Here is a 12,368-nt window from a genome sequence, read left to right as displayed (position 1 = left end):
CGCATATGAATTACAGGGAACTGCATACAAAGGTGGGGGAGTTTCCTTTAGGTTTGCGACGGAATGATTGGATCGGCCAGTCATGGTCAGATAGAGAAGGAGGGGGCGCGACTTTCTGACAGAACAAAGGGAATTACGTGAAAAGGGGTGTGTTTAGGCTTTGATTTATATAGCATCGACCTTGGAAATATTCCCACAAAATGAATAGGTGAACGAACGGGGCTAGAGTCAAGGTTGAATCACTTGACATCTTAGGGGTTCAAAACCTTTATTTTTGGCACAACATCACTTGGAAGAAGCGAGATTTGGTGGCAACAGGTCTGTTACTCGAGGTTAAAAGAACTAAAGGGGTTGTCGATTTCAGACACTTGTAAGTGTTGATTTTAGGAAAAATTCGAACATGGTTTTGCGTTATCTAGTCGGTAATAACCGTTATCGAAAGTACTTAATTTTATACGTGGCTTATGGAAGACGAAAATACATTAAAATTAATGTATAAACGTTTGGCAGAGGAATTACGACCGAGTACATACGAGTTTGTTATGACGGGTACTTGAAACCTCTGATTAATGTGAGGTGAGGGGAGAGACAAAGACAAAAGATAGGCGTGTGACAGGATCATTAGGGCCAACACCCATAATTGCAGAGAGGAATCGTGAAAATCCAGTAATAATTCTTGGAATAAAAATGGCCGGAGAGATAAACAGGCTATCAAACCGATGCGGTCTCGGACAGAAGGCAAGGGGTAAGCGACATGATGTGTACTGGGACATTTCAACTAGAACAAGTACCGAAAAGACCTTAGGGGGTTGGAATAATCAGTGAAAAGTGTGATTGTTATACTAAACTACGAAAAGGGAAGGTGAATAAATGTGCAATGTAAGAGACGACCTTACGCAAGGGATTTATCATACGGAGGAATGGGAATGTTTGTCAGAAGTGATCGATTCGGAAGGTAAAGGGAGGGACGAACGTGTACACCATTCAATTCAACAAAAGGCGAGTTGCGAGTTCTATTTTCACACGGAAGAAAGAAGACTGAAGGTAGGCTGTAGGAAATGTCCACGAAAACGGAAAGTTAAAAGGAAAAGTTTGGCTAGTTACGCGTAAGAGGGTGTCTTAGCGCGCTAAAGGGAAGGTCATCAGAACACATATCACGGACCAAATAGGAACGCGAAAAATTTAAATTAGAAAAACAGGTCAATTTTGACAAATTAGAAGGCACCTGCCAGAATTAAACTTAAGAATTTCACCAGTACGGGCCTGTGTTGTGAAACAGCGAATGCCCATTTTTTCTGAGAAACGCAGGATTATAGGCCTGATAAGTTTTAAGTGACACAGGGGATATTGGGCGAGAAATGTAAGGCCGTAACGCTTCGATAAAGGTTGGATCGCAATGACAAGCGTAGTTAATTACTGTTATAAAACATCATGCGCGGGCACAAATCGGGGAGTTCGTCACAAGTCGCCGAGGACCTTTAAGGAAGTATACGCGCCGCGTTACGAGGAATTATCACTTTGGTAAATAATTCTGGAATTCAGAGATTTTCTGGTCAAAAACATACAGTTCAATTCAGTGTTTGAAGAAATTAGACTCAGTGTCCTTGACGTAATAATAAATTCAGGTTGAAAAGTTTAATTGGTCGAAATGAATCGTAACTAAAACTAATAAACGCTAAAATTTCCTTCTCGAGTAAAGAAGAACGCGAGTTTTATGTTTTAAATAAAGTCACGGATTATAAACGAGTTTTAATTAAAATTAATAAACGCTAAAAATTCCTTCTCGAATAAAGTTGAACGCGATTTTATGTTTTAAATAAAGTCACGGATTATAAACGAGTTTTAATTAAAATTAATAAACGCTAAAAATTCCTTCTCGAATAAAGTTGAACGCGATTTTATGTTTTAAATAAAGTCACGGATTATAATCGAGTTTTAATAAAAATTAGTAAACGCTAAAAATTCCTTCTCGAATAAAGTTGAACGCGATTTTATGTTTTAAATAAAGTCACGGATTATAAATGAGTTGTAATTAAAATTAATAAACGCTAAATTTCTTCTCGAATAAAATAGAACGCCAGAGTTAAAATCTCTCGCTTCACTTTGGTGAAGCCTCGGACTAAAAGTTAAATTTATAATTGGAAATCAATTTACCTAAGTATCTTGCTATTCGCGCGATGGTCTCGATCGAAGCCGTGTTACAACGAAATTTTTCAATAACTACTAGGTTAGGGAGGGGATATCGAAGCACATTCATTACGGCCGGTAGAGAGGGTAACACAAGAAAAATTAGGAAGATAAGGTTGAGGATGTATCAGGTAGAGGTAAAAATTATTATGTATAAGCTCAGGGAAAATCTAGTGATATTCGCGAACACCCCCCCCCAAAAAATGGCAACGGTTGTGTAAAACCCAACCTGGATGTTGTTATTTAGCGGACAGGGGCTGGGTAAGTGTTTTTTTTATTTCCAATTCAATTCAACCAAATTCCCAGATGGACTTGGAACGCGCGATGCTGATATTTGCCGACTGACAGTTACTACTTATCCACTTTAATATGTACATAAAACCAACATGTCAATTTTCAGGATTCCCCGACAAAATCAATATTATTACCCTCAAACCTTACCTCATTCCCAAATTTACCCCTCGACTTTAAACTTCATAGTTGGTTAATGTCTGATAGTGTCGCTGCAAATCCGTATCACACAAATACGGACTAGACAGAAGGATTTTTTTTCTCACGCTATTACGTGAGAGGGGTTGCCAACGTGCACGAATCAGGCCAACGGAGCGCTGGAGAACTACTCCCTCTAACGGGGCCGTGTAGAGTCAAGGGCGCGAAAGTGGAATGAAAATTATGAAGCCAACTGGTAATGAACGAGAACATGGCCTGCAGTTGGGGCGTTTAGGATGAAGGCACTTTGGACGTCTGTGAAAATCCACGTGGAGGGCGGCGGCGTAATATTTCGTGGGGATAAGTCCGCAGCGCTATCACATTATCCAGTGGTGTCGACCGAGAGGCTGATGTAAGCCAACTGGAACGCTCCCTTGGCGGAATTACAGCAGCTTCTTTGAGGTGAACTGTAGGTCTGACGGCACGTGGGAGATTGAGCTTCATCAGGCAAAACCTACACGACACACTTTTTGCGTTAGTATCATGATATGGGATGCAATTACCTTCCCCATCTAGACTCAGTAAAGTAGTTCGTCCGGAGGAATGGGCGTTGGAGCGATTTCGGAAATGGCGTGATGACTTAATCCGCTTTCTCTTGGACGTGAATGGATTCGATAGGTCAGGGTACCTTTATGAAATGGGTCGCCAGCTATGGGGTATAGTCTAGCCACGTCGGAGTCAGCGTTTGATTTCTGATCACCATCCACCGTTCTCGTATTTGGTCAGCGGAGGAGCCAACGTAATTTGCAAAAAAAAACATTTCGATCATATAGTTTACCCTTCTTCTCCCCCCCCCCCTCTCGTCCCTTCCCTATAAAAGATTAAGTGTCGAATAACAAAATTAATATATGTAAAACAGAATGGAGGCGACCCCGGAGCTGAGATGACGAAAACCGTCGCACTATGCATGTCAACACCATACTATACTAATTTATGCAATAACGAAACTATTTCATGTCCTCGGATTTATTAAAGGTAGGAAAGAGCTTAAAAGGAAAGGTTTACAAGCGATAACCACTGTATAAGAGTTAGGCGTACTGCAGGTGACAGGAGTAGGCTAAACACGCGGTCTTGTAAGAAAGTTTAAAAAAAATTTCAATGGTAAGGGGATCATTCACTCTAATTTAAACGAACCAGGATTACCACAAATATATGCATTAATAGCCCGTTCATATCTCATATGAATTTCAAAACCAACAAATACACAACGCTGAAAAAGGGGCATTATTGCGAATTAAATCTTAAGATCTTCTGCCGTATGTTCCATACGGGGGTCGAAAGACTTAGCTAGGGCTTCTTCTTAAGGTAGTCCTTTAAGGGCGCCACCAACAGCTTAGGAAAATCGAAGGGCGATGACCAGGATGTTACAACATTTTGCAGATCAGACAGGAGAAATAACCATTATTTCAATATAGGTATAAATGTAGAAGGATGGAAACATTACAAGCATGGCACATCATCTTGTCTTCGGTAAAACTTCATTAGCATCCAGCCAACTTACTGGTACGTGGATAAGACTTATTTGAATTTCCATTTATCTTTGGTTTCTGGAGGATAAAAAATATTCCACTAGGTATTTCATAAGCTCACATGGTTTTGAACTACGAGTACCTATTAACTATTCGGGTTAATACAAAGTTCTAGCATCGTGCAAATAAATTTTTAAAGTGCATTATTTTTCCCTCGTGTACATGTTATTCAACGACGATGTCAGTCGACGAATTCTATACTTTAAGTCTGACCACAAACGTTAAAACCTCGTAAAACGAAGAAACGTTTTTAAACTGTTTGGCAATTTCTCATTTCTAAAATTCCTTATTATGAGAAGGGTAGCTAAAAGTTATTTGGTTTCCTAACTACTGCAAACGACTATTATTGTTGCTTAGCCCATTGATACCTGCATTAAAAAATAAATTTACTTCTTGGGTTCGTCATTAGGACATGCAAGCAGTTCAATAACCAAGATGCCATGTTAGCATTGTTCGATGGCATACTGAGAAGCAAACTGGAGTATCCGAGCGATGTTTGGGCACAGTACCACCAGAAGTACATTGAAATGATAGAGCAAATCCAGAAGAAATTCCTCAGGTATGTCTTTATGCAGACGCATGAAACCTATCCCAGGTTCATGCAACATATCGACTTACTTGAGGAAACTAATTCTGTGAGTCTGGAAACTAGGCGGAAAGAAAGCCTAGCCATTATATCTTTCAAAATTTGGAACAATTTTATTGATAGCCCATTCCTCTTGAGATGCTATGATTTATATGTACCGGACCACTACAGCCGAAGTCCATGACTTATTCAGAGTACTAAAAGGCAAAACCGACGTCCTGGCAAAGCATAGCATGACGAGGGGAGTGGTGCTGTTGAACGAACTAGCAAAGAATTTGGATGTAAGTGACTGTTCTCTAAATGACCTAAAACAATTATTGAAGAGTCACTTACCCAAATGCTGATATGATGTAAAATTGTACTGTAATGTAGCTATACTAAAGGTGTTTTAAAGAAATTCTTTACTATTTTTGGTTTTAATCAATTTGACGATGAATTCGTGTTTAAACAGCAATGCCAGCCGAAACTTGATTTGAAAAGCGTAATATTATTACGCAAATCTTATCATCAGACTTTTAATGTAATATAATAATATTCAGAAGATATCTTACAACTTAGTATTATTAGAAGTATAAGTTGCCTGGACTTTATGCAAAGTTTTCATCAGATTAATAATTAGTAATTTTAAAGAAAAAAAATCTGCTATTGTTAAATAATATGTTGCACTAATTATATTATGTATTACTTGCCTCTCTTACTTATCTGTAATATTTGTGTGTCATATATATTTTTAATTTTGAATTTTAATTTTAATTTTAATTTGTTTTATATTTTAATCTTTATTTAGGTATTATTTCCTATGGCTGAGTAGATTTTGGTAATTGTTGTACCTATTTGTATATTAACTGAGTTTTTATAACTGGATTGTTCTCACGTAAGTGAGATCGTCTGTAAAAACCCAGTATAAATAAATAAACGTCAAATGTGCAAAATTTCATTAAGAAGTATCAAATTTAAGGGGTGGGAAAAGGGGATGTGGGGTTGATTTTCAAAATTTCATGTATACAGTGACCTTCCTCTTGTTTTGAAGGTAATTGTGCAAAATATCATTAGTTACGGAATAAAATGTATGCAATCAGCCGCCCAATATCCGCCACAGACAATCTTCTTAATAAAATTTAATTTTGCACACGAGAGTAACGGTAGACGTCGTGTTTTAAGGCTTTTTTAAAGTAAAACTACACGATAAAAGGTAGCCAGTATTATAAAACAAAATATTAACAAAGTTCACATTGTTAACAGTTTTCGTAAAAAATAAATATTGAGTTGCATTGTCGAACAGCTACCGAGAGAATTGTTCAACTGGCACTGTTTTAAACAACAGAGGGTCTCAGAGGGATGTGTTACAGCATCGCCATCTTACGGAGGTTTCGCCCAAGTAGGTACTTAGGGTTACTTGCGGCTTACTTGGCCAAAGTTTGAGTCGCCCGAGCAAGATTGAAAGCAGGTGTCACCATTATTTAATTCTGAAAATTAATAAAAATATTTGTCTAGAAGAGGCACCGAAATAAGTTCTTTTTTGTCTTCTTTGCTCAGCGGTCAATAGATGCATCGAATTACAATATAAAATAATAATTAATGAAAAAATATATTGTAGGTAGTGCACATCAATATAGGAGTCCGATTGTGATTGTAGACATGTGTTTTATTTCAAAACATATCGTAATTATAACATTTACAATTCACAGTTTTTTATAAGAATTAAGAGTTTTGAAAATATGATTATGCTTAATTACTTTGAAGTTTTTTAGCACACAAATATATTTTCATAAAGACATAATTTTGCAAACAGTTGGTCGGGTGGTTATAGCGCAATACATTGGTCCTAGGGCCTGGACCGACATAGCTTCTCCCACCCTCGCTTCTCATACCTCCACGCGGTGACCAACGGGCAACGGACTGGAGGGTGAAGTTGATGGTAACCAATCCGTCGGGGGACCCCAAAAGTACGGCTAAAGTGAGAAGCAGTGAGCGTCTGTTCCGCATGTTAGTGGCGGCTCACAAATGGTGGGTGTGGCAACTCGACATATTCGGGTACTAGTAGCATACACCATATCTAATGGGTATCCAGGCTCATTAGTTTAATCCGATAATTGACCATAAACGGGCAATGATAGCGGATCCAGCCCTAGTTAGTTGGGTCACTCTGGTTCCACGTCTGACGACCATCGGTGGATAAAAACCATAGTCAATCAACCAAAGCTTCATGGACTACCCTGTCTGGCAGCGAGGGGGAATCTCTCCTCGGTGATCCAGAGACTGACATTATGTTAGGGTCAGCTTGCAGGACTCCAGGGGCAAGCAAAATGAAGCGGAGGAAAGCCAGTCGTTCTGGGTTTGAATTATAACCTGAGAACGAGAAGAGCCGACCCCGACAGCCTACCTAGGCAATGAGTTGGATAGTGCTAGGAAGAAGAAGAAAACATAATTTTGCAAACAAATTGTGGAGAAAAAACTGTTTTTTGCGAAATTCGGTTCAAAATACCAAAAAAGTATTTTTTGAAACTAATAATAAAAAAATTGGTTTAATTTATTAATACCAACCGGTTTCGCATAACACAAGCATTAATAGGGTACAAATTAAACTACTAAAAATATATATGGCGTGTGCTTACAAGAGTGAGACAAAATGTAAAATAAAGAATCAACGAGATAGTATGAAATTATAATATAACATGTAACACCGTTTTTCAGGTGGCGGGTTCAAAACCCGGCGCGCGCAAGTAAATTTGTGGCAGGTATTATTTCACGATTAAATCATTAAAAATAACATAAGGTATATTTTTGGCACGTTCCAGAGTGGAAGATACTCTTAGTATTGCCCTGGTGTAAGACCTCTATTAAGTATTAAAAATTTGCTTGAAATGGCTTTAGACGTGTTTTGTTACCAGACTTGAATAGCCATGTACTTCTTCCTCTTCCTCATCTCGTTCCCCACCATCACCTTCTGCCTCACAACATATCAAAATAAGGGTTGTCATAGTCTCAATGGTTCCAGACGGTTGGGAGCAATCGGGACTTTTGTGCGACATTCAGATACAAAAAAAACAGAGACAGAGACAGATAATTCGTGTATACACGGTGTCCGGAAACTCGTAGTACAAGCGGGAAACTGGAGAATCTACACCACATGGGGAACCCAAATAAACATAAAGTTTTATGATTTGAGCATTTTCACAAAAAAAAAAAAATATATATATATTTTTCGGCTATTTTAGGGTTAAAGTTTTTTCTGGTGTTTAGGGTTGAACAACAGATGTTTTAACCCTGCAGAGCAGAAATATTTTATGATTACACCGGATTAAATGAAGGGTGATTTCAAAATAATGCTTCAAATCCGAGTTTCTTCATTTGTTTTAATTAGTTGGGTACTTTGATCTTCAGTAATAATTTATAAGAATTTGATTAAAAAAAAAATAAAATAAAAATAAATCAACTTCTAACTCGATTTACTCGATAGCGAAAGCTTAAAAAAAAAAAATATACTACAAAATCGACTCCAAATGTGATGTAGATTCACCAGTTTCCCGCTTGTACTACGAGTTTCCGGACACTAATGGCTTATCATATAATATGGAAAGAAACAAAGCGACAACTGAAGAGATGATTTAGGGATAGTGGAGGGAATTTAACATTATAAAAAGTCTTATTAAATTTAAAAAAAATCGTGGTTATGAACAAAGTTATCGTTAGTTTCAGTAATTATCAAACAACAAAGTGACTGATTTCTACCAGAATATAAAAAAAAACTCAGAATTAATTTAGATTTAATTTATCATTTATCGAGTTAGACTAAAAGGTAGATTGCGAAATATTTTACTTTTATAGTTATTATATTTGTAAAATTTGTTTCAATAGTTTAAAGTCCCTGCCAGAAAGAGCTTTAGTGCAACACAAAGCTGTGCAGGGAAGGTTTATTACAATATAGAAGCGCTGATGGTTCCCAAGTTACTTGCTTATCAATTAATTACGCAAAGCCTAAACGGTTGAATTCAGGGCATATTGTTGCCGGAGTATTCTGATAGTTGAATTTTGACGCTGAATTAATAGCTCATACAATCAAATTAAAAATAATATTGTAATGCATTTGTATTTCACATTAAGTGTTTTCTGTTATATTTGGATTGCGGAATAATAGTCGAAAGGCTACAATTAAAATAATTTATTATTTTGGATGACAGGTGTGTCCAAAGAGATACTGGACCTAGGTATTGGACATTGGACATTGAACAACCTAGCACGATCTTACCTCTTATCCCTATAAGAAATAGCTCTGAAATGTTCAATAATCTTAAATTATATATTATTGTGCCAATGACACAATATTATTATTAATGAACAATATTCCTTTATATTCAGTAATACAAAACATATGAAAAAATGAACTGACCTTCCAATTGACATACTCGGTCAATCCTTCCATAACTTAGAGTGTCTTCCTTTCTTGTCTTAAAATAGCCACAGATGAATCTTTCATCCGTGAAAATGGACAAACAAAAAATAAAATATTTAATTTCCTACCTATTATTCCTATTTTTATGTCTCTTATTTTTCAAAAATATACGAAACTGTCATAAAAAGCTAATTTTAAATTTCTGGAACGAAATATTATTAGCACCCCAAAATGGCTTTCGGGAAAATCTAAGTACACTGATGCAATAGAAAATTTAACAAGCATAGCCAGAATATAGATGATGAGAAATTTTTTTTGGCTTTATTCATTGATCTCCAGAAAGCTTTTGATACAATATACCATAAAATAATACTGTCTAATCTAAAAAAATAGAAAAAAATAGAACAATGAACCTGTTGACGACATACATAACAGAGCGAGAACAAGTACAGATTGGCAAAAAAAGAGTAAACTATTTTGCTATTAAACTATGGCGTCCCCCAAGGAAGCCTACTGGGACCGATTCTATTTATTTTATAAATTATGAATCGATATATAATCAATAACCTTAACGTTAAAGGAAACATAATCAGTTTTGTTGATTAATACATTTATATTTTTCAAGAAGAAAACTGGACGAAAACATCTTATGTGGCTGAACAAGGGCTTAGTACACTTCAAAATTGGCTGAAAATTAACTGGCTACCCTAAATATAAGCAAAACCAAATATATAACATTTTCAATGAACTCAAAGGGCCAACCAGTAAAATCATTTAAACAAAAATTACACGGAAAGATGGGACCTAAATATCAAAGGTATCACGGAAAAACTTACAAAATATAAATTTAGTACTTATTTTATTATAATATGTTAAGTTATATTATAAAACATATTATACTTCTCATAAAAATTAAAACATAATATTACTTCATATGAAAATGCATTTCAAAAATTAAAACCGAATTATGCTTCTCATCAAAATACAAGTATAGAACTTAAAACATAATACCCCTCATCAAATTTTAAAACTTAGAACATAATAATACGGTAACCAGATAAATCATTACAATGATAATTCATTACATCTTTAAAAAGTTATATACAGTCATGGAAAGTGATGACAGAAACTTTATTAACTGGGTTATGTTGGTTAGGTTAGGTTAGGTTAGGATATATATTTTTTTCATATTTTCTAATGACTTTATATCACTTTTTAAAAGTGTGTTGAATTGTCACTGTGTTGAGTTATCATGAAACCAATAATACTTCTAATCTAATCAAAATTTATTAATAAAACTCAAAAAATAATCCTCAGTAATGGAAAATAAAAGCTTTAACAAAATGACAAGGTGACTTTTATGCAAAACCGTTGTGGTTTTTCAAAACCGAAAGAGACATTTATTTGGCTCGTAATTTGTGAAAACTCAAATTTTCAATAATAATTCTATTTCCGTAACTTTCAATGCTGGGGGGCAGAGGCGTGATGTGACTTATTTCTGGTTTTGGCGAGCACAAAAAATTGCTTGAAATTTTGCTTTTCGATTTTTGGCTTTTTGTAGTAGTGAAAAATCTGTCCATGAAAAAAGTTGTATAAAAATAATATTCTTGCTATTTGTAGATATTAGTTTGTTGACATTGTTTTAATCACTCGAAAAAAACTATATGTAATCGGAAGAGACAAGAAAAAGAGAAAAATAAAAATAAAAATCATTAAAAAAAATGGTTAATATTCCTGGATTACGAACAACCTGATAGTGTTTACGAAAAACTCCTACTTAGAAATAATATAGATCTTTTATTAAAAAAAATTGAATAGAGCCAATCTTGTCTTTGGTATTACAATGAAAATTCCTTTTTAAGCCTACAAAAATGTTAAGAATCTGACCTGTAAAAAAATGCTTTAAAGTTTAATCTCGTACTTAAAAACCCCTTATCGGATGTTGTTTTATTGTGTAATGTTGAAAATTAAGTTCTTCAGAAAATGTCGGTAAAAAATTTCCATATTTGTGCCTGAACTTCACAATGAAAAAAAAATGCTTTTTGGCAACGTATTTTTTTTCACTACAAGAAACAAAAGGTAAGGCAAACGCCTAGTACAGATGTGATCTATTTTGTTTATTTGTATTATAAATTATAATATGTTGGCCGTAATAATATAATTTTTCATGATTTTCGCAACCATTCCTTTTGCGGGAATTTCAACCTTTTCACCATAATAATAATAATATTTGAAAAATTAAAAATTGGTTTATAGACTCATTTGATTGCTCCCCTCCACGGAAATCTTTAGTAAAAGGCGAAAGATTTATTCGTTATTGAAGGGAAACAGAAAAATTTGTATAGCGCCGTTTTTGTGCAAATCACCTCAAGAGCGCTGTACAAATATATGATACATTTCTACAATGATCTGTGTCATTACTAACTATATATGGAGATAATCATAGACATATGAATATTAGTAGACCTGCCCTAAGTGATTAAAAGCGTACTATCCCCACTCCCCATACCGGTTCCATTGGAGCCGGCTGTGCTCGCGTATGGCCTCAAGTGAAATTTTAAAACGTGACGTCATCATTCTTGTGCGAACTATGGTCGAGGCATCATCGGTTCATTTTACGAAATAACACGGCAAAATGTTGACTTGTACTATGAAAACTTGTAAAAATAGATGTGAAAAAGAGAATAAACCAGTAACGGTTATGTCACCGCTCCTAGAGTCATCAAAATCATAACCAGACGGCATCTATTAAACAGCCGAGACAGCAATTATTCTTTCGAGACTTCAATAATAATATATCGGTACATCATACGTAGACTGCTGACTTGCATATAGGGTGATGCAAACGCCCAGACAATAAACCGAGTCAGCGGTTCTGCGGGTTCGAAGTCCAGACGCTACTCCAACCCGTGCCAGACGAGAACAAAGGAATCGGCAGCTATATAAGCGGTGGAGGACCTAAGTACGTCAGTCAGTCATCATCGGTCTTCATACCACATCACTCCAGTCAACAAGTTCCACGCGACATCATCCTACTCGAGATCTCCGACTCAGCGTAATGGAGGAATCGGCCACCATGGCCGGTTCCCCCCACGTCACGCTTTGATCCTTCTTCACCTCAAGTCAGTCAGTAGTCAGTAGTCAGCCAGTCATCAATCTGCCGCCAACAATTTACTAATCTCAC

General features: G+C 36.0%; 1 non-coding gene across 1 annotated transcript; it reads right to left on the bottom strand.

Annotated features, from left to right (window-relative positions):
- Positions 1-11,393: 11,393 nt before the first annotated feature.
- LOC149419754 (U5 spliceosomal RNA) lies at positions 11,394-11,520 on the bottom strand. Its single transcript, XR_016302849.1, has one exon. It is a non-coding gene; the product is annotated as a U5 spliceosomal RNA (small nuclear RNA).
- Positions 11,521-12,368: the final 848 nt, after the last annotated feature.

The sequence above is a fragment of the Hesperophylax consimilis genome, chromosome 11 (assembly GCF_061612785.1).
Source record: "Hesperophylax consimilis isolate HC1 chromosome 11, BYU_Hcon_1.0, whole genome shotgun sequence".
Taxonomy (NCBI): Eukaryota; Metazoa; Arthropoda; class Insecta; order Trichoptera; family Limnephilidae; genus Hesperophylax; species Hesperophylax consimilis.
This window is presented reverse-complemented; position numbering and strand designations above follow the sequence as displayed.